The 26,289-nt window shown below is 35.0% G+C and overlaps 1 long non-coding RNA gene and 1 pseudogene across 1 annotated transcript in view; one reads left to right on the plus strand and one right to left on the minus strand.

The window, feature by feature from the left end:
- The window catches only part of LOC145277915 (uncharacterized), a 104,010-nt gene extending 79,633 nt beyond the window's left edge, over nt 1–24,377 (minus strand). The window contains exon 1 of the long non-coding RNA XR_013868245.1: nt 23,148–24,377. This is a non-coding gene — a long non-coding RNA (uncharacterized LOC145277915). The remainder of the gene's footprint in view (nt 1–23,147) is intronic.
- Nucleotides 14,577–14,693, plus strand: LOC145278610 (5S ribosomal RNA; annotated as a pseudogene).
- Nucleotides 24,378–26,289: the final 1,912 nt, after the last annotated feature.

Genomic DNA, 26,289 nt, shown 5'->3' on the forward strand with positions numbered 1-26,289 from the left:
GCTACCTCTATTGTGATATAAAATTACTCGCACAAAAAAGTATCTTATATCTTCTCAAAGCCACCATTCGCCCATGCATGGAGTATTGTTGCCACATCTGGGCTGGTGCACCAACCACTAGGCTCTCTTAGAGTTCAAAAAAGAGTCTCAAATCTAATATATCCCGCACTATCGGCTAATCCCCAACCTCTGTCCCATCACTGCAATATTGTATTCCTGTGCCTGTATTACAAGTACTTTAATGAAATGTGCTCTGATGAACGCATAGCATTTGTGCTATCCTCGACATGTATACTCCCAGTTAACTTGACAAACAGCAAAATCCCACCCCTTCACCGGAAAGTCTTGTACTGCAATAGTTTCTTTCTTCAGTCTGCTATATTTTGGAATTCCCTCCCTGTTTCCTACTTCTGTGACGGTACTAACTTGCAGAAGTTTAATGTGAAGAGACTTGCTGCTCAACTCCCCTCAGTCCTCTGTTACACACGATCCTAAATAATAGCCCCTTATGTTCCAAGTGACAATATGCCTTGTTTGGGATGAACGAGAGGAACAAAATATTACAAACTGTGTAATTAATCTTTTCTATCATTTTGTTGACAGATTTAAAGCTTTTTTCTTTTCATCTAAATCACCTCAGCGGATAATCTAGTCCAACAAAAGAAGGACGTTTTAATGACTCCCTCCCTCCCTTAGAAGATCAGGTGGATTAATTTTGTGTCACTTGCCTTTTAATCTCATCAGAATAGAAATTTATGAAAATCATTTTTTTTAAACTGAATAAAAATCATAATAATTTCTCCTAATTATTTAGGAATGTCAACAGATTTTTATACATGCATAAAAAAAATCGGATAATCTCACATTTCTTTTGATTCTTAATCTGCGGATTTAAAAGAATTTAATCGAATTCTCTTCCTGAAATCCGTTTTTAATGCGGAAGTATTTTTTATTCTTTATGGTAAAAATAGAAAAAAGATTTTACACAACAAATTATTGTTTACTGTTAGACGTTTTCATTTGTAAAAAAAATATTTCTGCAAATCTTAACAAAAACAAGGCCGATAGCCATTAGTCACGTGCTCTTGTGTAATGAATGAATGCGTGAATGTAGGATTGACATGAAATTTTAAAGATAAACTAAAATGACCGAAAAATGGGCTGAAATGACTTAAATAAATAAAAAGTAAATGACTTAGAATGACTTTAATCAACTTAAGGATGAATTAAATGACCTTAAGAATGACTTGAATGCTTAAAAAATAACTGGAATCCTTCAAAAACAACTTGAATGATCTGGAGAATGACTTGAATGGCTTTGAGACTGACTTGTTGTAAAGTGGGTGATCATTTTACATTAAATTAATAGAGAAAAGTGATCCCCCACTTTATATCACAAAGTTACAAACATAAGTACAGCATGTAGTAAGATAGATACTACACTTTGATCTTGGCCAAAAGGCCAAGAAAAGGGTATTTATTTGCTCCCCCAACGAGAAAATTAGACACAAGGCCGATTTTTAATGTGAGGAGTGAAGGGGAAATGGGGACCAACTCCCCAAGGAGTAGGGGAGCTGGATAGTGACAATTGGTATGAAGGGTTACCCCTACATTGACCAAGGTTTTATATGTGGGGTTGCCCCCACATATGGTCTTTGCTTGCCGCATCTGCCGGAACAGACACTACACCTTGATCTTGGCCAAAAGGCCAAGAAAAGCTTAAAAGGCTAAGAACAGCATCTATTAACAACAGACCTTTGATCTTAACCAAAAAGGCCAAGCACAAAAGTGTTACGGACAGACCGACAGACTGACAGACTGACCGACCGACCGACCGACTGACCGACCGACCGACCGACTGACCGACCGACGGGGTGACTTATAGAGTCACTTGCACGCGACTAATTATTATGTAGATCAAACTAAGAAATTCATTACAATTTCTTTTTTTTTCTTTGTTTTTCTTCTTTATTTGGCATCACGTCCTCTGTTTTTTTTTTTGTTTTTTGTTTTTTTTACTCCCGATTTTAAAACAAAGTTATAATATTTAAACAGGGTTATTACGTTAGCTTATTCTTTATTTTCCATTTTGTTTTGATTTACCCCCCCCCCTCCTCACACACACACACACACACACACACACACACACACACACCTCTCACCAAACCGGGGCAACGCCGGGTACCCCCGCTAGTATACCAAAAAGAACAGTCGGAAATCAATCATACACGATCCACTTTGATTATGCAATCCCTACAGCTATGTATCTTGAAAAGCGGAGCTATTAAACCTGACATAGTGATGTGGGACAAGAAAGAGAAAGAAGCAACCTTAGTAGAAGTCAGTGTCCTCCATGATATGAGGCTAAACAGAGGTGAGATGGAGAAGATAACAAAATACTACGGTCTTATGTACGGTGTGAAAAGAAACTGGAATCTTAGGAAGATCTCTATCATTCCAGTAATTATCGGAACAACTGGACTTATGAAAAAGAATTTTAAGATATACCTGATGAATCAAGTGCAAGCAAGATTCAAATAATTGTACTTTATTTGTTAAAATCTTAAAAAGATATATGAAATAGCGGGTGAATGTTTTGAATTTGGTAGGATGCCTCATCCTCAGCTTAAATAAAATGATAAGAAAGTTTTTTAAAAAAAAATCAACTAAGATGGCAGTGTTCTATGATAAAGACATACAGGCGGGCAGATACATAAAAGACAAGACCATCAAGCCAGACATTGTAATATGGAGCAAGTCCGAAAGCAAGCTCATTATTGATGTTACTGTTTCAAATTACTATGACCTTAATAGAGCTGAACAGGAAAAGATAACAAAATATCAAGACCTAACAGAATTATTTGAAAACGACATGGTCTCTGAAAGAAATATACGTTATAGCGGCTGTGATATGAGCAACTGGCCTAATGAACAAAAAAAATCTTAAATACTTGGAAACAATTCCTGAAAGACCAAGCTGTAAAGAAATACAGATAGCAGCCATAAAGGGAACAATGTCTATTCTTAAAAGAGCCCTCGGCTATAAATTCAAATCTTTATGTTTGCTTTGGCTCCCGAAATCAACAAAGATTAGATCCTTCTTGTAATGATCCGGTCCCTGTTGATTTTGAGGTTCAAGTTCTGTGCAGTTCTAGGAGGTCCACTCTTCCAGGCTTTGCCTTTTCTCTTTGAGAAGGGGTTAGTTTATTGCTAATTGCCTGATGCACCCTCACTGCAGAAATCTGACGGGGCTGGCTAGGCACTTTTTGCAGGTTAGAGCGCCCCTTTTCTCTGGGGCGCTGACTTTTCCAACCCCATTTACGACCCTAGTGTCTAAGTTCTTGCAATGGGAAAGAACTGAATACGATTAACTTAATGAGGAAGCCTTTTGATCTGTAAAACTATCTGAAGTAAATTAAACAGAAAAAAAACAGCAACTGCTCTTTATATTATAGACTAGCCTGGGTGCCCAGCATTGGCCGGGTGTTTGGAGGTGTGTGTTGAGCAAAAAAAAAAAAAAGTGGTAGTAGGCAAGCAGGCTCGAACCCGTGAATGTGGAGAGAGGTGTTAAAAAAAAAAATGTGATAGTAGGCAGGAAGGCAGGCTCGAACCCGTGAATGTGGAGAGAGGTGTTAAAAAAAAAAATGTGATAGTAGGCAGGAAGGCAGGCTCGAACCCGTGACGTGACGCAAAGGTGGAAAAGAAAGCGAAAGAAAATCTGACGTCTTAGCCGATGTCCCCATGACATGACCGGATCTCAAAAGCGTTGAAATTAACCAAAGTCAATCTAACGATGACAATGACTTGCTAAAATGTCGGCAAAAAAAATCGACTCCTCCTTGTACAAAAGGCCGAGTTTAGGTCGAAGGAATTAATATTTGGGGCCAATTTTTCAATATTCGTTGTCGAGCTTGAAGATGATACCGCTCTTGTCAGGATCCGTCGCCTCTGTCGAAACTTTTTGCAAGACATACATACATACATACATACATACATACATACATACATAAATATAAACAGACAGGTGAGATTTGTATTATAGATGGTTCAACAACTTTCTTCTGGAGCGAGATTAAAAGGCAGCACTTTTCGCAAATTAATAATAAAAGCTGCTTAGTAAAACTGTTTAAGCAACCAATTTTTTAGATTATCGCCATTTATAAAGTTGAGTTTTTTATCGTACCAATAGTAAAACGTCATACATAAAATCAAAAAAAAAAGAAGCTCTCTAATATGCTAAGCATGTCTATGCAATCAACGTAACTAATTTTCATATTGCTTTGCAAAATGACATCTCATTAATTCACTATTTGTTTCTTATTGTTTTCTAATTCAATGATTTTTTTCTTTCATTACTTCTATATTGTGGATAGAAAATTAGCATTTTGGGTAAACAAGACACAGTCTTTCCACTCTTTTCAGACCAATCTATTTCTCGTGGTCGGAATACAGTTCTGCATTATAAATGGTCACCCCTTCACAAACATGTACACACTGCAGCCAGGCAAACCTTGGTAAGTATCCCTGCCTTCTCCACTTCCCCATCCTACATTGAATTATTATTTATTTATTTTTTTATTTTTTTTTTGCTTTATTTGGGCTCACCGCTTATCAAACCTAGAGACCACTTCAGGATAACTGTTAATGAGTGTTAGGTAGATAGTGAGACAACGCCAAGATGATCAGTGATGGTGGAACTTGAGTAGGTTTAATTATATAAGAGAACTGCTCAACAAGAACTTATTTACATTAGATTTGAAAACGGCCATGTTATAGTCAGCTGGGAAGCAGCCCCATGGTATTGTGTTCCACAGACAACTCTAGGAAAGAAATTATGCTCATGAAATTTTCGTTTAGTCTTAGGTATAGCTAAAGGGTGATGGAAATTGTTGATAGTTGTTGTAGTTAGACGAGTATTTGTTGCTAATGTTTTACAAGGGGGAGACCATAGATTGAAGCTCAGTCGAGCACCTATAATAAAAGTAACGATAGAGTAGAGATAGACTTGTAACATCTCTTCTGTGAGAAAAGAGGATTCATTGCAAAGTTAAATCTCGTCATAATGAATTTAGTTCATTCCTACATAAGTTTGCTATATTCTTTTGTTAAATTCTAAATTAAATGCAAAGCACTCCCTTCAAAAGAAACACACATACACACACACACACACACACACACACACACACACACACACACACACACGACCAAGTAAATAAGTCAGTGTATAACCTCCCCCATCTCCAATAACTTTTTACAAATAATTTTTATATCGTTGATAAAGCCTTAGTATTTCTGGTGAAAAGAGTCTTCTATATCCTTTTCGATTAATTTACTTCTGCAGGTTCCAATTATTGTTTTTTTTTTTTGGGGGGGGGGGTCAAGTAGTTAATGACACCGACTGACGACCTGGCTGTTCCAAGTTTAAATCCAGTTTGTTTACCAAAGATCACTTTCACTTGGGATGTTGGCATGTGGTCCCTCCTATAAGTATTTGATGTCTTTCTAGAAGGAATTATGACGAGAAAAATATCGGAAAAACCAATGCCAACAATAGAATACGATATGATAATAACTTTAAAAATTTTCCTGGGCAAAATCATGGCACAGGTCCTGCTAGTAGACAATAACTCGGCTTACTAGAAAAAAAAATTAATTTTTCTGAAGAGTCAAGTACATGACTTGCATTATGCTTTGACAGTGAGTCACAGTTGAAAGAAATCAATTGGGCATGTCCACCATTTTACGAGAAAGATTGCTGGCAATTTCAGGACAGGTTTAGCAAGTTTTAATTTGCAGCGTTCGTCAAAAACTCTTCCTCAAACCAGCCATCAAAGCTGAAATGATTGGCTAAAATATAGCCCAACAATTTAACCTCATTCACTTGGCAATTATTAGTTATTAATTTTGTTAAAGTGCGTAGGATGCATTTGATATAAATCTTATTGTAATATAGATTTGGTGTCTGTAGCTGCTATGATAATAACCCTATGGTCAAAAGAAAGAAAAAAAAAACAAAAAAAAAAGACAAACAACTGGCGGCAATAGTTAATTATTTATTTTTTTAATAATGGAAAGAAATAGCTGATTGTTTGTTGTTAATAGTTCTTACGACTTTTTGATACCTTAATCAATCCATAAAAATTTATTCATTACATGAGGATCGCTTCAAAATTCCATAGGGAATGAACACACACACACACACACACACACACACACACACACACACATTTTTTTTATATAATAGATAGATAGATAGATAGATAGATAGACAGACTAGGGTCGTTCCAAAAGTAAATCTTCTTATGTTTTTAACTCAAAAAGTTGAAAAGCTACGCAGACGGGAGTGGTACCATTAGAACGAGCCACCCTTTGTGCTTCAGAATTTATTTTTCTAAAATAGTCACCGCCATTCTCAGTGCCTTTTTGCCAGAAATTCAATGACGCATTTCTGCTTCTGACGCACGTCCATGACAAGGGTTGCTTTCTTATAGTCCCACACTGTCAATATCTGCAACAAAGAGATGGAACTTTCAGGCCATGAATGCATAAGCTTCTATCATAAGAATGCAATTTGCAATACGCTCTGATCCATTCGGGAGGAATATAAAAATAGGAGGCATTACTTTTTGGAACGCCCCTCCAATAAGATATGGAATTTAGAGTTAAATTTGAGAGAGAAGTTGGTAGAGAGTCATTTCAAAGTATAAATGTAGAAAAGTACATGGCACCAAGCATCATGACAAAAAAAAAAAACAATTTAAGGAGTCTATTAAAGCTAATTTGACTATAGGCATAAAATTAAAATTGTATGTGTTTGCTTCGTGCATTTTGTACTCTTTACCAGTTTTATATTTTATGTATTTATTTATTTATTTTAAAAATAAAACAAGACAAAATTATAGCAATTAAATTGTTATATTAAATTGTTATAGTTTTGTCTTGTTTTATCCCCCCCCCCCGATAAAAGGAGGGTGGACGTGTAAATTCACCCTTGTCTGTAAGTCCGTTCGTCCGTTTGTCTGTCCGCACTTTTCTCAATAACTACGCCTTAGAATTTTTGGAAATTTTGCACAAACATTAAACATGATATGAGTAAAAAAAGTAACAGAATGGATTTTCCGGGAAAACTCTGGTCGCCCCCCTAGGGGTGCCTTTTGGGTTAAAATGGCTAAAATTGATGCTTTTGTGCTTATTAAAAAAAATTGATGCCTTGGATTTTTATAAAACTTTTTGAAAAGTTGTAACTAACTGATTTCTATATAATTTTGTTTGTCTATACTTCACGGTAACTCTTGGGTGTGCCCCATGGGCTCTTTTACGGCTAATAAAAACACTCCATTTTTGGGACTATTTTACCATATTTGTCCTTGGATTTTTATAAAACTTTTTGAAAAGTTGTAACTGACTGATTTCTATATAATTTTGTTTGTCTATACTTCATGGTAATTCTTGGGTGTGCCCCAGGGGCTCTTTTACGGCTAATAAAAACACTCCATTTTTGGGGACTATTTTACCATATTTGTCCTTGGATTTTCTGTGTGTATCTATTTAGCTGTTTTGCATGGTGCTGAACTCAAATTTAAATATGTTAAGGCCTTGGGGACTTTTGGGGCTAAACGGGGTGGGAGGAGGAAATGATGGACTTAGTCATTTCTTTTTTTGCATGGTGCAGAACTCAAATTTACATATGTTAAGGCCTAAAACTGCATCGTTTGTTCATTTTTCACCAGGATTTGATGTCCCCAGGAGACTTTTGGGGCTAAATGTGGCGGGGAACTTAGTCATTTTTTTATGCCTCATTCACTGTGCACTCACGGGGGACCATGCATGCTTCACTTGTTCAATCTTATTTTTAATTCATTTGAATACACCCTATTCTCCAGATCTGGCCCCCAACGACTATTGGCTGCTTGAAGACTATAAAAGAATTCTTTAGAGGAAAGGATTTGGCTCCAATCAATAAAAAATACGAGAAACTTGGGCGTGATTTAAAGGCAGAGACAAATCGTTCTACAAAAAAGGTATTGAATTGTTAAGGAAGCATTCATCACTTACCAAGGTCGGAAAGCCACTCAAGGATAAGGGTTAATAAGTATTAGGTAGTTGATCAGACAACTCTGTGATGGTGGAATATTGGGTAGGACCTAGTTATTTAAGAGGATAGACCAACAAATACTTATTTAAATAGGACTTGAAAAGGACAAAGTTATAGCCAGCCAGGAAGCAGTTCCATGATATCCTGTTCCACAGATGGACAGTTCTAGGAAAGAAACTCTGCTCATGGAATTTATGTCTAGTTTTAAGCACAGATAGAGAGTAAGGGAAATTGTTGATGGTTGCTGTAGCTAAATGAGTATTCGTAACAAACGTTCTACAAGAGGGAACCATGGATTGGAGCTCAGTCGAGCATCTGCTATGGAAGTAACGATAGAGCAGAAATAAACTCACAATGTCTCTTCTGTGAAAATGAGGCAGTAGAGAGGCCAAAAGGTCCTCAACCACTAAATTCCGAAGACAGTTTTGGACCTTGTCAAGGCAAGAGGGAGTACTCTTAGGAGCTTCTCCCCAGACGTGGCAGTGGTATTCAATCTTGGATCCTATTTGACTCTTGTACAAGTATAGGATAGTGTTGGGAATGAGATACTTTCTGGAACCAAAGAATGATCCTACCATTTTTCCAATGATTCTAGCAACAAATCTGATTTAGGACTTCCAATTTTGATCAGGCGTGAAGGTCAATTCCAGAAATTTATCAAAGCAAGATGCTTCTTCGAGACGAAAATCGTTTATTTCTATTGGGGCCAAGTAGGGATTTGAACATTGATGTTATTGTGTTATTAGTTTTGTTATATAGTTGGTCCGAGCTGAACGATTATTATTGTGATCATTATTGATGTTGTAAAATAGAATGTTAGAAAGAATGTATCAAGATGAAAGGTATTTTTTTAGGGTTAAAATATTTGTTTTAACAGAAACAAATATTAGTTTTCATAACTAACACAACAAGAATGCTAACTAACGTAAACAAAATATGTGGCAAAGGTAGATCATCCGATGTGTGTCTTTGGTCACGTCGAGTTAATGACGTAACGAGATAGCTGGGTAATACATGTAATTAGTTAGTCATTCAATGTTTAGACCTTGAAGGAGACAGACCGAGAGTCGAGCCGATTCGTCGTAATGGCTTAAAGTACCCGGAGGAACGTGGGGTCCAATGTCTATCAAATGTAAGGAACGTAGGACCAGCACTGAAGCTTCCCAATGAAGGATCATCCGGAATAAAGTTGCTGAAAATACGATTCGAGATTTGTTGATTCATTGATGGACCAAGTATGTTTTCCTATTGGCCGCTGTTAATATTCTCCAAGAGAATTCTTATCCGCCCCCCCTCTCTTTTTTTGTTATATTATAAATCCTGTTCATACTCTCTCACTAGACAATCAAATATATCGACAGGTAAATATATATACACTAGATAATAATATATACTCATAAACATATACAACCCCACTACATTACAGTTGACTCGGGACTTATTGAATGATGTGTTGACAGACATATAAACAAATAGACTGACAGACACACAAATACTCGTCAGTATAGATTCTCATATAAATATATACACGAGCCCGACTGAATCAGCAAGTAGTGGTTTATTGACGTGCTTGATTCTATTTTTTACCAGCATTGATTTTTTTCCTGCTTCTTTTTCCAAAATCAGGTACTCACAGACGAGATCAAATGTAGGTTGTCAGCATCCCTAATGAAATAAATCCATGCAAAACTTGAATACACCAGACATGGAAACAGAGAAAGTGCTGCTTATAATATAAGTGGAGTAGACTCTCCAGACCTAGGCAGACCTCACATTGATATTATTGATATGAATACATTAAAAGTAAAACAAATTTAAAACACGAATGAAGACCCCACAATATTATCGGCATGAATAAATTAAAAGCAAAATTATTTATTTATAATCCTATACATTAACATAAATTAAAATATTGATGTGAATAAATTAAAGTAAAATGTATTTCCTTTTTATAAACGGTAAGCGCAGACACAGACTCTAAAATATTATTGGTAATTATTTATTTAAAAACTTTATCATATATATACATGGGAAAAATATACTTATACAATTATATTTCACCTTTTATTTATACCAATCCTTTTATTTAGAGGCATATATAAATAAATGACCAAAAGTCTATATTCCAAATTTCAAAATGCTGTCCATCTTACCGTTTATTTCTTTCAGCATGTTAAATGTTCAATTCTTTACAGCACCTGTTTCGTAGCACAGAATCATTCATGTAATTATTATGTCAATTCTTGAATTTATTCCGCCCTTACTCATCAGAAGAATAGGAACTGATCAATTTTAAAAAAGGATAAAGGAACATGAATATGATTACAAAACCCGAAAATCGGAAGAGAAGTTGCAATTGTGTTTTCTTTTAGTTACGCCATCTTTTTGAATGCTAAGGTAAGATGAACAACATCTTGAAATTTGGAATATAGACATTTTTGTCATTTATATATATACCAGTAGTTCAGCCCGACTTCGCTTGGGCCCTATGTAATGTTCATAACTTTATGTGCATATGTGTATATTAAAAAGTGTGCATATGTACGGCAATGTCTTTCTATATAATAGGCTTCCTAAACAACAATAGACAAAAGTTTGTAGAGACAGCAGAGGTCAATTTTTTTTTAACTTTAACCCCAATTTTGACCCCTTAACATTTATTGTTTGAGGCTCAAATCAAATTAAAATGTTTGACTCATGTCCAAATAGCCTACATTTAAAATTTCAAGTGTTTAGATCCAAAATTTGCAGAGGAATTTGTAAGAGCCTGCAAAGGTCAACTCTTTCACTTCTAACCTCTTGGCAGTGAAAATTTCGGCCCCCAAATTCATTAAATAGCTTACTGCATATCTGAATACCCTTCATGTAAATTTTCAAATGTTTAGACCCAAAATTGGCTTAATAGAAATCGCAAAGGTAAAATCTTTTGAACTTTGACCAAACTTTTTGGCTAAAACCGATTAAAAATCTTGCCCTATGTCTGAATACACTTTATGTAAACTTTCAAATGTTTAGATCAAAAATTGGCTGAGTAATTTCATATAGACCGCAGAGGTCTTTTTTTTAACTTTGACCCCAATTATGACCCCTTAACATTTATTGTTTTGAGCTCAAATCAAATTTTAAAGTTAGATCCATGTCCAAGTAACCTATATCTAAAATTTCAAGTGTTTAGACTCAAAATTGGTAGAGGATTTTGGTAGAGTTCTCAAAGGTTAAATCGTTAAACTTTGACCTCTTAACAGCCCAATTTCTGGCCGAAAACTGATTACAAAGATTTTCCCAAATCCCAGCCCTTTGCGTAAGTATTTTTTCAAGTTTCTAGACTCTTAACTAGTAGAGTGAATGACCCCCCCCCCTAGTAATAGGAAGCCTCCAAAATTCCTACTCCCCATTTTCATTTCTTTTCGTTCCTGGCCTTTGTGTACTCTCATCTTGAAAGGACTCAATCCACTCTCCAACTGACCCCCACCTGTTTTTCTCTTTTCTCCAACACTTAGATGCCACTCCCACTTAGAGATTTACCTTCTTGTGTTCGGCAAACTGAAAAACAGTGGGCATTTTATTATTTAGAAATGTTTTTTTTTTTGGGGGGGGGGGCTTACTATTTTGTTTATTCCCCATTCCATCGCCAATCACATGTAATTACTGTAAATATTTCAATAAAACTTTTTCAAATTTGGGTTTATCTTAAGTAGGACAGCCCTGGGGTGAATGTGGTATTGTGGTGACTGAGATATGTCTACTTAAGAGTAGCATAGACAATTTTAAGTATTTGAGACCAAGGATGACCAATGACAACCATTGTCCTCACATTTTTGTTTGAGTTTGTGCCCAATTTGTTCAATTCGTAATTTTTTATATTTTGTTCAAATAAATATTTCAAAGTGTAGTATCTGTTCTTCACAACATTAGCACCATTTGATGCCAGATATTTTTAGATAATTATCTCCCTTAAAAAAATTAACATACGGACAGAGATACAAACAGAGAAAGTGCCGCTTATATTGCAAGTAGATTCTCGTCTAGATATTGTGGTTTAAAAAATGAATGCATTCATTTTCATATGGATAAATTAGCTGTGTTATAAAAAATTACGAATTGAACAAATTGGGCACAAACTCAAACAAAAATGTGAGGACAATGGTTGTCATTGGTCATCCTTGGTCTCAAATACTTAAAATTGTCTATGCTACTCTTAAGTAGACATATCTCAGTCACCACAATACCACATTCACCCCAGGGCTGTCCTACTTAAGATAAACCCAAATTTGAAAAAGTTTTATTGAAATATTTACAGTAATTACATGTGATTGGCGATGGAATGGGGAATAAACAAAATTGAACGAATTGGGGAGAGGGGGGGTCGAAGGTTAGGTAGTAAAGGAAGCACACTGAATTTAAGAATCAGTGCGAATGCCATGGGAGTGCTGTCAATTTCTAGTTTATTCTTATTAGATTACATATACATATACACATATGTTGTAGAGGGTGGGGGCGAGAGACGTGTGGAGGTATCATCAACCATACAACTAATAAAGTAGACACAAGACAAACAAGTACCAGCAATAGCAAAGAAGGGTGACAAACATATACATTCAGTTTAAAACGATCAGATATAGTGTTTTAATGTTTACCAAGAAAAGGGTAAAATGTGCAGCAATGGATTCAGGATCAGCTGTAGTGAGAACGGCTTTAGATGTTTGGGTCCTTGTGGTAGGAACTGGTAGCCGGACGCAAGTGGGCACTGAAACAGGTAGCTGGACATCAGTAGGCACTGGTACGGGTAACTGAACCTCAGTGGGCACTGGTACGGGTAGCTGGGTGTCAGTGGACATAGTACAGGTAACTAGATGTCAGTGGATACTGGAACGGGTAGCTAGACATCAGTGGGTACTGGAACTGGTAGCCGGACGCAAGTGAGCACTTAAACAGGTAACTGAACATCAGTGGGCACTGGTACGGGTAGCTGGGTGTCAGTGGACATTAGTACAGGTAACTAGATGTCAGTGGATACTGGAACGGGTAGCTGAATATCAGTGGGCACTGGAACAGGTAGTTGGACGTCAGTGAGCACTGGAGCAGGTAGCTGAAAGTCAAGGGGCACTGGAACGGGTAGCTGAATATCAGTGGGCACTGGAGCAGGTAGCCGGACGTCAGGAAGAGGCAGGTACTGGAATGGATAGCTTGACATCAGTGGGTATTGGAACAGGTAGCTGGACGCCAGTGTGTACTGAAACGGGTAGCTGGACATCAATGGGTACTGGAACAGGTAGCTGGACAGCAGTGTGCACTGAAACGGACAGCTGGACATCAGTGGGTACTGGAGTTGATGGCTGGAAGTGTTGGAGCTGCAGGAGTGAGCTGGAGGCGCTGTAGGAGTAAGCTGAAGTCATTGGAAGCTACAGGAGTAAACTGGAGTCGCTGGAAGAGATTGAGGAGGCAGCAGTAAAGAGTGGAGTGTGCATTGAATTTTGCCACCCCCTTATCCGCACGGCGGCAACGCCAACTTGACAAGAACTGAACTGGAGATTTGCTGTGAATGCAGCTAGCTTTATGGAGAGTCGTTTGTGATACAGGCTCCATGGCCAGTGATGATATCGCTAAACAGCAAGTGACTATAAATAATTTTACACCATATTATTTATAGTTAAAAGTGTCTTCGGTGTTTATTAACTGTATTTAATTTAACTTAAGTTCGAAATAATAGTCCTTTGTTTTTGTTTAGTTTGTAAAAGATGAAGTTTTTATGTTTTCTCTTTGTTGTTTGAAAACGGTCGTTGTTATTTTTAGAACACGTGGTCATGACGTGTTTTGAGGAATGTCGGTTTCAGCCGAAATTACAAACATGGGAGTGGTTAGCTGACAAACTACGACACACGCATACACACACATCTATATCTATAAAATTGAGAATGTGTGTGTGGGGACACTTCTTAACTCAACGAATTTTTATCTATAAATTTGAAATTTGGTATAAAGGTTATTCAGACATGTGGAAAATTATATCTGTTTTCATCCGGAAAAAAGGCTGCTAAAAGGTCAAAATTCAAACATGGATACGGTCCCCCCAATCCCCCCGATCGTCAGATTTTTATCTGTTTGTCAACTGTTTCATGAATTTGCATGCGTGAATCGTTCACACGACAGATTATTTATGTTAAGAATAAGTAGGTTTGAAAACACTTGTTAAAGACCGTGTCACGCTGGCCTAATGCTTATCATAATTGACTCACTATTTTTAGGCTTTGGTTTCGATTTCAGCTTGAGCTTTTTTTTTACTGACAAGAAGTGAACTATTTAGAAAAAACATAATACCTGCATGCACAACTCTCAGTTTCTAATGTTTTTGTTTTTTTTACTTCATTATTTTTTAAATGAATTTCACGTTACGTTTAATACTTGCGGTATTTCTGTTTATAATTAATAAGAATTCTGCATATATATATATATATATATATATATATATATATATATATATATATATGGCATAATCGTGTTGACACACTAGTTCTCGTCAGATCACCAAAGTTAAGCAACGTTGAACCTAGTTTGTACCAGATGGGTGACCATTTGGGAATTCTAGGCGCTATATGTGCTCTCCGCTTATCTCGGCATTTGTTTCCAGTCGTCCTGTACACACACTTCACTTGCCACTAGTATTTAACAATGTCGACTCAGGAAATGTGTGATTGGAGGTGCGCAATCACACATTTCCTGAGTCGACATTGTTAAATACTGTTAAATATGTTAACCTCCTGCCACAAGAATTCGCGTGCAGGGTATCCATAGTCTGTCAAAGACTGAAGGAGCCTGTGTTATATATATATATATATATATATATATATATATATATATATATATATATATATATATATATATATATATATATATATATATATATATTAGTGTTGGAACGATTAATTGGAATCGGAATTGGGAATCGGAAAAATCGGAGCTTTTTGGGGTATCAGAATCGGTATCGAAATCCAAAAAATTTTAGCCTATTTTCCGATGCCAAAACTGATTCCTTAAATTATCTTTTTTTATTTGATTTTGGTTTAAGAAACATCTTCTACCGCTGATAGCAATGATAAAATAATAAATATTTATTGATTTAAACTTCCAGTAAAACTAAAATCTCTAAACTACCCCCTTACAAGTGTGTTTCTACGTCTGAGAAAATATAGGAACATTTAAGAAGTGTTTTTTTTTTACGGTAATCGAGACAAAATAACAGTTTTATAGTCAAATATTTAGAGTATCATAAAGAAGCGGAATCGGAATCGGAATCGGTAACTGTATCGGAATCGGGAATTTAGCACGGAATCGGTACTTGTATCGGAATCGGAAACATATTGGCATCGTCCTATCACATTTTATATATATATATATATATATATATATATATATATATATATATATATATATATATATATATATATATATATATAATGTGATAGGACGGGAAAATATTGGCATCGTCCTATCACATTATATATATATATATATATATATATATATAATGTGATAGGACGATGCCAATATTACAATATTATATATATATATATATATATATATATATATATATATATATATATATATATATATAATGTGATAGGACGATGCCAATATTTTTCCGATTCTGATACAAGTACCGATTCTGTGCTAAATTCCCAATTTTTTTCCGATTCCGATACACTTTAACACCAATATGTATACTTAACCTTTTACATCAAGTTATACGCACTCATAGTCATTGCCACCATAATCTCCGACCGGCCCTTATGATCATACTCCCTATATCATAACAGTAGAAACTTATAAATATATTGCCGCATATTACCTTTCAGTTTTACAACCTTACACAACTCCCCCACCAATTAATCAAAATTACCCACTCCATAGAAAATTGACAGCCCACAAACCGTTAAAATAAATTACCACACAGCAACAATACACCCTCTATTTAACCATAATACATATACCCCTTAATCTCAATACTATGTTAAAGACCATATATATTCTTATATATCATACTATATATAATAAGCTTCTTATTATTTATTTAGAATTCAATAAAGCTTCCCCCAACATTCTATAATTCCTCTTAATCTTTTTCATCCCTAATGAACCTTACGCTAGACATCGCATCTCCCCTATGCTACCTAGCACCTTCTCTACTCTTCTGATGAGAAGCAATAGGCTTCGAAATGCCCTGGCATAAAGAGTCCCTTATATCCCCCAAATTTTGCCTGTATTCCATTATTCAATAAATGATCGATTCTATATCTACCAATATATAGTTTTGTGTCTTCATTTCATGCTCTTGCTGTCCTATTGTATAAGCTCCAATAATTATTGTTGAGCTTGGCATTATCCGGATAAGTCTCCTTTTGTAGAATTGATCTTTCTCTTTTCCTTTTGCATGCATTTTTGCATGCATATATATATATATATATATATATATATATATATATATATATATATATATATATATATATATATATATATATATATATCGTAAAGCGAATTCGATTGAATCAGCAAGTTGTATCTTATTAACATCTTTGATTCTAGTTTGCATGACTGATTTTTTTTTTTTTTTTGCTTCTTTTTTTCAAAATCATGTACTCACGGGCGAGATATCACGTGTCAGTTGTCAGCATCCTAATGAAATGTATCGGTGCAAAACTTGGATACAACATCAGTCCGCACCAGCATCCTCTTCATCACTCCCTCCTCCTCGCTCTCCATTTGCAAATTAGTCCGAGTTAAAGGAAGCGTGTATATTTTGGTGCGGATCGTATTAACATGGCGTTGTGTTTCATGGCGATGAAGATTAGCAGATACTAAAATATGATCTTAAATTTAATTTTTTTTTTTTTTTTTTTTTTAATTGTTTGCAGATGTTTGTTGGTTCAAGGATGCAGGAGCAAATAGCAACATAACCACAGTTAAATAGAAATAGTAAAATGGAAATTAATGCAAATAGGACAGAGAAACAGGAAACAGGTTCCACATTTTTGTAATCAGATTTAGCTAAAACGAATTGGATTGGTTGTCTTGTTTTACTGCATATCAACCTGGGGTGGGGGGGGTTATTTAATACCAAATAGTAATTTGGGAACAAAATATTTGTTTCAAGTTGTTAATATTTTGAAATATTTTTTCATTGTGTTTTCTATGTTTTTTGGTTTTTTGTTCTTATGGCATATCAAGCCTTTTTTGGGGTTATTTAATACTGAAGCCAGTCATTTCGGTAAAGAGTTTTTGTGCTTCAAGTTTTCTTTTCTTCCAACATTTATTCATGGTGTTTGGTTTGTTTGTTTTTTGTTTTTTTTTTGTAAGGGAAAATTATTTTTGTTTTTGACTTTTCAGAACATGATCGCGTTTTGCAAAAGTAAGGAAAAAAACAATGAAGTCAGTATCTTCAAATAGCCTGATCTGGCAGCAGTAAAAGAAATTGGATGAATCAGCTAAGGTTTCTAGAAACAGACATAGGAAATGGATTCTTACTGATATTTTTTATTTATTTATCTTGTGTTTTCTTTTTCAGTATATTCGCAGAACATCCCAAATAACATAGAATATGTGTTCTTTTTTATAGTATAGTAAAATTACATAGCATAGAATTTGTGTTTCTTTTTTTTTTTTAAGTTAACTTACATTTCACAGCAAATAACATCGAATATGCGTTTCTTTTTTAAGTGAACTTAAATTTCACAGCAAATAATATGGAATATGTATTTCTTTTTTAAGTGAACTTAAATTTCACAGCAAATAATATGGAATATGTATTTCGTTTTTAAGTGAACTTACATTTCACAGAAAATAATATGGAATATGTATTTCTTTTTTAAGTGAACTTAAATTTCACAGCAAATAATATGGAATATGTGTTTCTTTTTTAAGTGAACTTAAATTTCACAGCAAATAATATGGAATATGTATTTCTTTTTTAAGTGAACTTAAATTTCACAGCAAATAAAATTGAATATGTGTTGTTCCTGTTAAGCAAGTTGTGGTTCATAGAAATAGAGCTGAATTTTGTTATATTTTTAACAAAAATTTAAAGGCACTTCTTTTGTATAGAACACCTAACCATGGGACTGCTTCTCTGTGGGCTACAACATAGTCATCTTCAAATCTAATATCAACAAATACTTATTATAAATCTCTCCATAAGTTGTCTTTTCCCCTCGATGTGCCTAGCATTAATAGAGTTCTTTACCAAGGGCTTCTTTTACCCTATTACCATAGACTGCTTACCTGCGGAATACAGTCAACTTCAAATCCCATATTAACAAATATTTGTCATAAATCGTCCTCACAAGTAATCAGACCTTATTAATTCCGTTATTTTCAATCCTCTCATAATATTCATCGTTCAAGTGTCTGTTTATCAATGTTATTAACCTTTACGGCATAATCACGTTTGACACGCCGGTTCCTGTCAGATCACCAAAGTTAAGCAACAATGAGCTTAGCCAGTATTAGATGGGTGACTATTTGAGACATCCAAGTGCTGTATGTGCTCTCCGCTTATCTCTGCATTGTTTCCTGTCATCCTTGATTTCTTGCCACTGGACTCAAGCAGTGCCGATTCAGGAGAGATGATGTGGTTGGAGATTGCGCAACACTTGCCTCACAATTATATGCACAGCTGCCCCTACAGGGGTATCCTTGTCTTTCGAGGCTGAACAGAGGCATGGGAGGGGGGAATTAACCTTTATCCTCGAGTGGCTTTCCGCTGAGATAAGCGTTGACTCATTAATAAAGGGCAATATAATTGATTTCATCGAATCTTGTCTTTTGTTTTACGCTTTTATGCCGCCCTACCCCTAACCCTAACTCTTGTAACCTTATTTGATCCAATTTTTATTTTATTTTCGCCATCAATAAGCATTTCATAACAACACTAGATCATCTAATGAAATCTTTGCAATGTCTATCAACAAAATGAAGCTTGTCAACAAGGCATGTAAACCACATCTCACAATGCTAACCTTTCAATCCACAATAATAGATAATTGTTTAGTTCTCTTCCACTGGAAGAACTTAGACACCAGGGTCGGAAAGTGGGATTGAAAAGTCAGCGCCCCAGAGGAGGGGGCACTCTGACCTGCAAAAATGTATCCCAGGAAATCCCCCTCGGCATTCCCCAGTGAGGGTGTCCCAGGTGATTAGCAATGAACTAACCCCTTCTCAAACAGAGAAAGCAAAACCTGGGAGGGTGGGCCGAACCTCCTAGAACGGCACAGGACTAAACTCCCACCGCAAAATCAACAGACCAGATCATTACTGGAATGGTCTAATCTGTGTTGATTTTGAGGGTCCAGGATAAAAAATCCCTAGCCACAATAATAGATATTTTATTCAAAAGTTATTCCAGCCTGACAATCCTGTCTAGGTTAATAATCAGTTCATATGTGAATGCTTTAAAACTTTCAGCCATGCTCAGAGTCAAGGTTTCATTTTATGAGTTTTATATGTACATTTCCCGCTTCATTCTATCGCTCCAGAAGGTACCTCACTTCCGAAGCAATCCTTTATGCCCTAAAAATATGCCCTTAAATAGCGTATTGCTGCCACATCTGGGAAGGAGTTGTTCAGACCACTTTTTCCTGCCTTGGCAGGGTTCAAGGGGGCGGCTTCAAAACCTAGTAGATGGTGTGTTTTTCTTCTCCTTGCAACTTCTTTTTCCCCCGCAGAAGAAACTTTGCGAATATATCTCTACTCTATCGTTATTTTCATGGCAAGTGCTGGATTGTGCTTCAATTTATCCCCCTGCATAACATTCACAACAAACACTCGTCTAGCTACAACCACTGTCAACAATTTCCCCTACTCTCTATCTATGTCTATAGCTAAACGTAAATTTCATAAACAAAGTCTCTTTTCTAAAACTGCCGTCTGTGAAACTGTATACCGTGGGCCTGCTTCCCAGCTGACTACAACGTGGTCGTTTCCAAGTCCAATATAAAAATGTTCTTGTTTAGCCATCCCCTTAAATAAGCAAATTCGGCCCAATTTCCACTACTACCAATCCTTAAGATGTTGTCCCATTGACCACCTTACATTCATCAACCCTTATCCTCGAGTGGCCTTCAGGCCTTGATAAGTGGTGACTCCCATACAAAAAAAGATGTGCTTATATGACAATTTCCCACTTCTTTTTGTAGTCCTTTTACAAGGTTACACTGAAATAAAAACACGATTGTTTTCGGAGAATTTACGAGAATTTTGTTCTCTTACATTTTGTGTGGTTTATATATATATATATATATATATATATATATATATAGTTATTTACTATAATAATTATTAAATACCTACAGACACTAGTGTTTCATCATTTTGGGAATCACCAGTGCAGGGTGTCACGATTAACACCGGTCGGTAGATTCGAACCCGGCAACCATCTCTGACTCCATTAGTAAGGACTTAATTCATTCGGCCACCGTTAACCACGAGAAATACTGTTGAAATTTAAACATTTATTTTTAAATGTTTTTAACGTCTGTCAGAGTGATCTAATCATTATATGATGATCTGCGCATATGAGCTAAATTGACCAACTTCATTGCAACTGAAAGTGCTCAACGATAAGAAACGAGTTTCTTAAAGGGGAAGACATAATTATTTACTGTAATATTAATTAAAATAATTATTAAATATATATATATATATATAATTATTTTACTATATAATTATTTACTATTATTATTGCTATAATTATTTAATCACTACAGACACTAGTATTTCATCCTTTTGGGAATTATTAGGAAATTACGATTACAGTCAGTCAGGAGATTCAAACCCGGCTACGAAGCCATCTCTGACTCCATTAACAAGGAACAAACCGCACAGCTAACGTTAATCGCGAGAAATACAATTGAAATACCTTTATATAAAGGCAGTGCTTCACCGTATGGTCCTCTTCTCTACATTTGCAGTTCCATTTGTGGTCTCATCTAGACATAATAACTTATGATCAACCCATTTCAGTTCCTAAGCAGCTGAGTGTACTCCACTGACCCTCATGATGCTTCTGAGATAGAAAGGAAGGCTTCAGAAGAGAGCAGTCACATGTCAGTAGGAAGATGGCGTATTCTCTATCCCACTGGTCTACAGCTGCGGTTTGGTTTGTTCCTGAGATGTTGTTAGAGGCTGAACTTGCCTGAATATGCTTTTGCTTGCTTCATTCATAGGGCCGTTGGTTCACATCCATAAAAGACACACTCATGCATATACACTGCATTCGCCTAAAACAGACACACACACACACACACACACACACACACACACACACACACACACACACACACACACACACACACACGCACACACACACACGCACACACACACACACACACATTTCATTTGCCCAAAGTACACACATACACACATATGCATACATACGAACACAAAGATACACATACATACATTCCGTTTGCCGAAATCATTAACAACTATTTTCGTTTTTTTTTTTTCTTATCAACTAAACAGAAGGTTAAGCAGGTGTTTATATTTTCTTATCACAAAACTGCCTTTCCCATTTCTTGGCTGAAAAGTTGAAGATATAAGAACCAGTAAGTGGAAAAGCGCGCTATTTCGCCCCAGCAATTCAACTTTCGTGAGTGTTCCCTGAATAGGAGGCAGGGTAGGGGGTGATAAGCGTTTGCAGGAAAATGAGGAGAGGACGAATTAGTGGCATGTAGTTGTTAAATAACATTATCATTACTAGCAAAAATACGCGACCTTTAGTAATGCCTGGGAGGATGGCTACAGAACAGATAGTAGATTACACCCCCTCAAAGGAGGAGATTATGATTAGGAGGATGGTATCATTGCGAACAATCATATATTACCCTGCTTCCCTACAAGGAAGTAGGTAATGTCTGGGAAGATGGTCTCATGACAAACGAACAGATACTAGATTATCTTCTACACCTCCAACAAAAAGGAGAAGGTAAAACCAAGGAGAATTGTATCATAACGAACGAACATATAGTACACTGATTCCTCCCAAATAGGGGAGGTAATGACTGGAAAGATTATCTTATGACAACAAAACAGAGGCTACATCACCTACCCTGAATTAAGCATTGAAAGTTAGTAATAATATAATTTTCTTTTTTTTTTAAGGAAATTGCTCCAGACAAGGCATGAAGCTATTTGATGCAAGGAGCTAAAAGATACTGCTACAAGGTAAAAAAAAAAAAAAAAAAAAAAAAAAACAGCCAGTGGTAAATGTGCGATGGATAGATTCCAACCTCAAAAATGGCAATTTTTCTCCTTTGTCAAAAATTTTGTTCATGGAATGTGAGAACTAAAGGACAAAATAAGGGAAGCAAGAATTACGAGGTTGTGAAAAATAAACCTAAAGTACACTTTCTACTCACCTAAAAAAATGCAAATAAGATTTATATATATATATATATATATATATATATATATTAGCAAAAGTACCCGTCGTTGACTGGGTTCAAAAACAGCCTACAGAAAATGGACTCTGATTTATGAAAGTATGATAGGTTATGAAAAGGAAGGGTTGTAATGAGATAGCTTCAAATTTCCACAACCCATATATAGCAAAGTTGTATTTTCTTTTTCAATAAATAGAATAAAGGGTTTTTAATATGAATATCAATACAAAAAAGCCCCAAATGTATAGATTGTTAATATTAATAAAAATGTTAACAGAAAAATCACTTGTTATTTTGAATGTTTCTTTTTTGCAAGAGAAAAAACTGTATAGCTATGAATATTATCAAAAATATATTGTTCTATTGATTAATTCAATAAATTTATTTTAATATTAATATTTATGCTGAATGTGAAAGAAGTATATGAGCTAGAAATAACGAGAAACATTATAAGAAAACACTTTGTATTATGATACTGATTTTCTTAAATATTTCTACTGAATAATTGAAGTAAAAAAATACAAATGTTAAAAATCCCATTATTTATTTTTACATTTTGAATGTAAGGAATATTAAAATAATTTTTAGAATTAATAATTTTTAAGATAAATAATTCTTACCTGATCAACTTGGCCACAAAATGTTTCACTTGTCTTTCAATCATATCCATGTTGAAGTTTTTTTTGTTTTTTTTTTATCACTGGTTTAATAAATATACAGCGTTTTTTATAAATCAAAAACTACAAATGAAAGAGACAATCTGAATGTGCTTTCGCTGTTGAACTCTTGCAATATGATTGGCTAAAAGTTACTGCGATCAAGATGAACAGATCAACTCAGAAGTTGATCAAATATCGTTTGGCTCAAATAGTTCCTATTTACAATGCCTCACCACAGGACAGAGTTAGACACCAGGGTCGTTTTTTAATGTGGAGAAAAGGAACACAAATAAAAATTGTCTCAGTCGTGAAGGATTTCTCCTTCACTGACAGAGAACAAGAAATTGAAGTGCAGCATCTGGAGAACAGATACTACACTTTGATCTTGTCCCGTTTGGCTCAAATAGTTACCATCTTTTAAGTAAGACTAATTTAAAGTTCATCTCAAACGGAAACTAAGGAAATTATAGTCAAAACATCGCCCCTTTCTTTCAAATTTTTCTCGTGATAATTTATCTAACTGGCTTGTTTAAATGGCCTTGACTGGGTAAGTCATTGCAAATGTGGAGACCTTTTTAGTAAGAATATTTAAAATATAGCGAAACAAGAAGATATCTTTGTTCAGCCATGCCATTGAATCCTTGAAATATGATTGGTTGATTCACATAGCTGTCTGATTGGCTTTAAATGGCAAGTTTACTGAAAATAAGGAATCTCTTTCAATAAGATATTTTTTAATACTTAAACAAAAAAATCAAGAAAATACTTTCGTTTAGTTATGCCTGCAATCTGATTGGTTAAATTGTTGTGCGTGTGTGTGTATATGTTTTTTTGTTGTTGTTTTATAAATTTTTTAAAAGTTGGTACAAAATAGGAAATGTATATTCTTAGGCTAATTCATATACTAATTTGTCATAGGGTTTGCAGAAATACCTTTCTTTAACAGTGTGAGGTGGGTGTGAGGATTCAGGTCAATCTGTAAGCAAAAATATAAATCCCTTTTACAATAGAAATCTGAATACTTCCGCATATTATTAAAAACGGATAGCAGGAAGTGATTTCGACTAAATAAGTCTGGAGATTAAGGGTCAAAATAAATGCGAGATTATCCTGTTTTACGCGTGTATAAAAATCTGTTGGCATTCCGAGCAGGGAAATAATTGCGCATTGTATTCAATTTGCAAAAGTCATTTTTATAAAATCTATTCTGATGAGATTAAAGGACAAAAGACATAAACTTAATCCACCTGATCTTCTAAAGAGAGGCGGGATCATTAAAACGTTCTCCTTTTGTTAAACTGAATTGTTCTCTTAGGAGATTAAAAGAAAAGGCTTTAAATCTGTCAACAAAATGCACTGCTAATAAAAGGGATGACATTTCATGGGATTTAGTTTGTAACACACACACACACACACACACACACACACACACACACACACACACACACACACATGAATATCTATCTATCTATCTATCTATCTATATATATATATATATATATATATATATATATATATATATATATATATATATATATATATAACAAATCTGTAGTATTCTGAATTATACTGGGTTAATATAATTCAGTAATTGTTCATATACCAATAAATTTAAGCCAAAAAGGAGAGATGACTTAAAAAGTAAGCTACAAAATTATCATATTTCATAATTGAGCATTCATATACTGTTTTAACTGGGTTGATAGCAACAAAAAGTGTATTTCATTGTTAGTTACAATTGTTTCAAGACCATTTGGACACATTCAAACAATATGTCGTTTGAAAATTTTGTTTCAAGACCATTTCGGCCGAAATGGTCTTGAAACAATTGTAACTAACAATGAAATACACTTTTTGTTGCTATCAACCAATTCTTTGAAGACTTGGTTTTTGTTAAAACAGTATATATATATATATATATATATATATATATATATATATATATATATATATATATATATATATATAAAATGAGGCTACTACACCTACAATCTATTGCAGTTTCATATAATCTATTACTTCCATGTTAAAACTTATAATCATGTAAAGTAATTTTTCAAATAATACTAAATTACGAGAGACCTTCCAAAATAATGCCTCCTATTTTTTTTGTTATTCCTTCCGAATGGAGCAGAAAGGATTGCAAATTGCACTGTTATGATGACTAAATTCATGCATTTAAAACCTGAAAGTTTCATCTCTCTGTTGCAGATATTGACACACAGGTTCTTACTAGATCACATGATATATTTTGTAATATTTAGTAATAAGTAGTAATTGATATAATAAGTGGTAATATTTAACATGTTAAAACAAGAATAAGTTTAAGGCTCTCAAAATTCAAACTAGATTTGTTCATAAGGACCCGTAGCACAACGGTACAGTATTAGGTAAAAGTCAGTTCTAAGTCAAACTCTTCTGGAGGTTAAAAGTTCAATCCTCAGTGTGGATGTTAATAATAATTGCAAATTACTTTTACATCTCTGACAGAATGAGAGCAACTTGCCCCCATGGATTAAATAAAGCATTCCATTAAAAATCCTGTGCAGATTCCTGAGTTTGATCAAAAAATTCCTGAGTCGGACAAGATACACCTGAAGAAGGTCGGAAATTACATTGATCGAAACGTTGTGAAAAATGACACTCAAGATGAGATAAATAGTCCAAATAATACCAATGATCAATCCTCAACTCAAAAATTCAGAAGCACGCCATCATATTCCTTTCTTACAAATGGGACCACAATGCACTGCAGTCTCTTTCTGTACACGCCATTTCATTTTTTTTTTTTTTTTTTTTGCTAATCCAATAATAAATATTGATTTAGGTATTGATCTAAGAAAGAATTAAGATGTATATGTTTGGAAAAAAAAGCACAGCTGTGCCGTTATTTGCATAACAGCAGAAGATATTGACATTTTCATCAGTAAAATTAATAAAATTAGACTGATGTATAACATATTTGATTTATTTCAATGAAAGGTGCTCGACTGAGCTCCAATTTCTGGATGCTCCTTGTGAAAACTCTGCAGCAAGAAGTCACAGCTCTTCTCTGTCTTCCTCTGTGCACCTAAAAAAGACAGAAATCAGTCATGCAATCTTA

Source organism: Euprymna scolopes, chromosome 6 (assembly GCF_053919585.1).
Source record: "Euprymna scolopes isolate OS-2025 chromosome 6, ASM5391958v1, whole genome shotgun sequence".
Classification (NCBI taxonomy): domain Eukaryota; kingdom Metazoa; phylum Mollusca; class Cephalopoda; order Sepiida; family Sepiolidae; genus Euprymna; species Euprymna scolopes.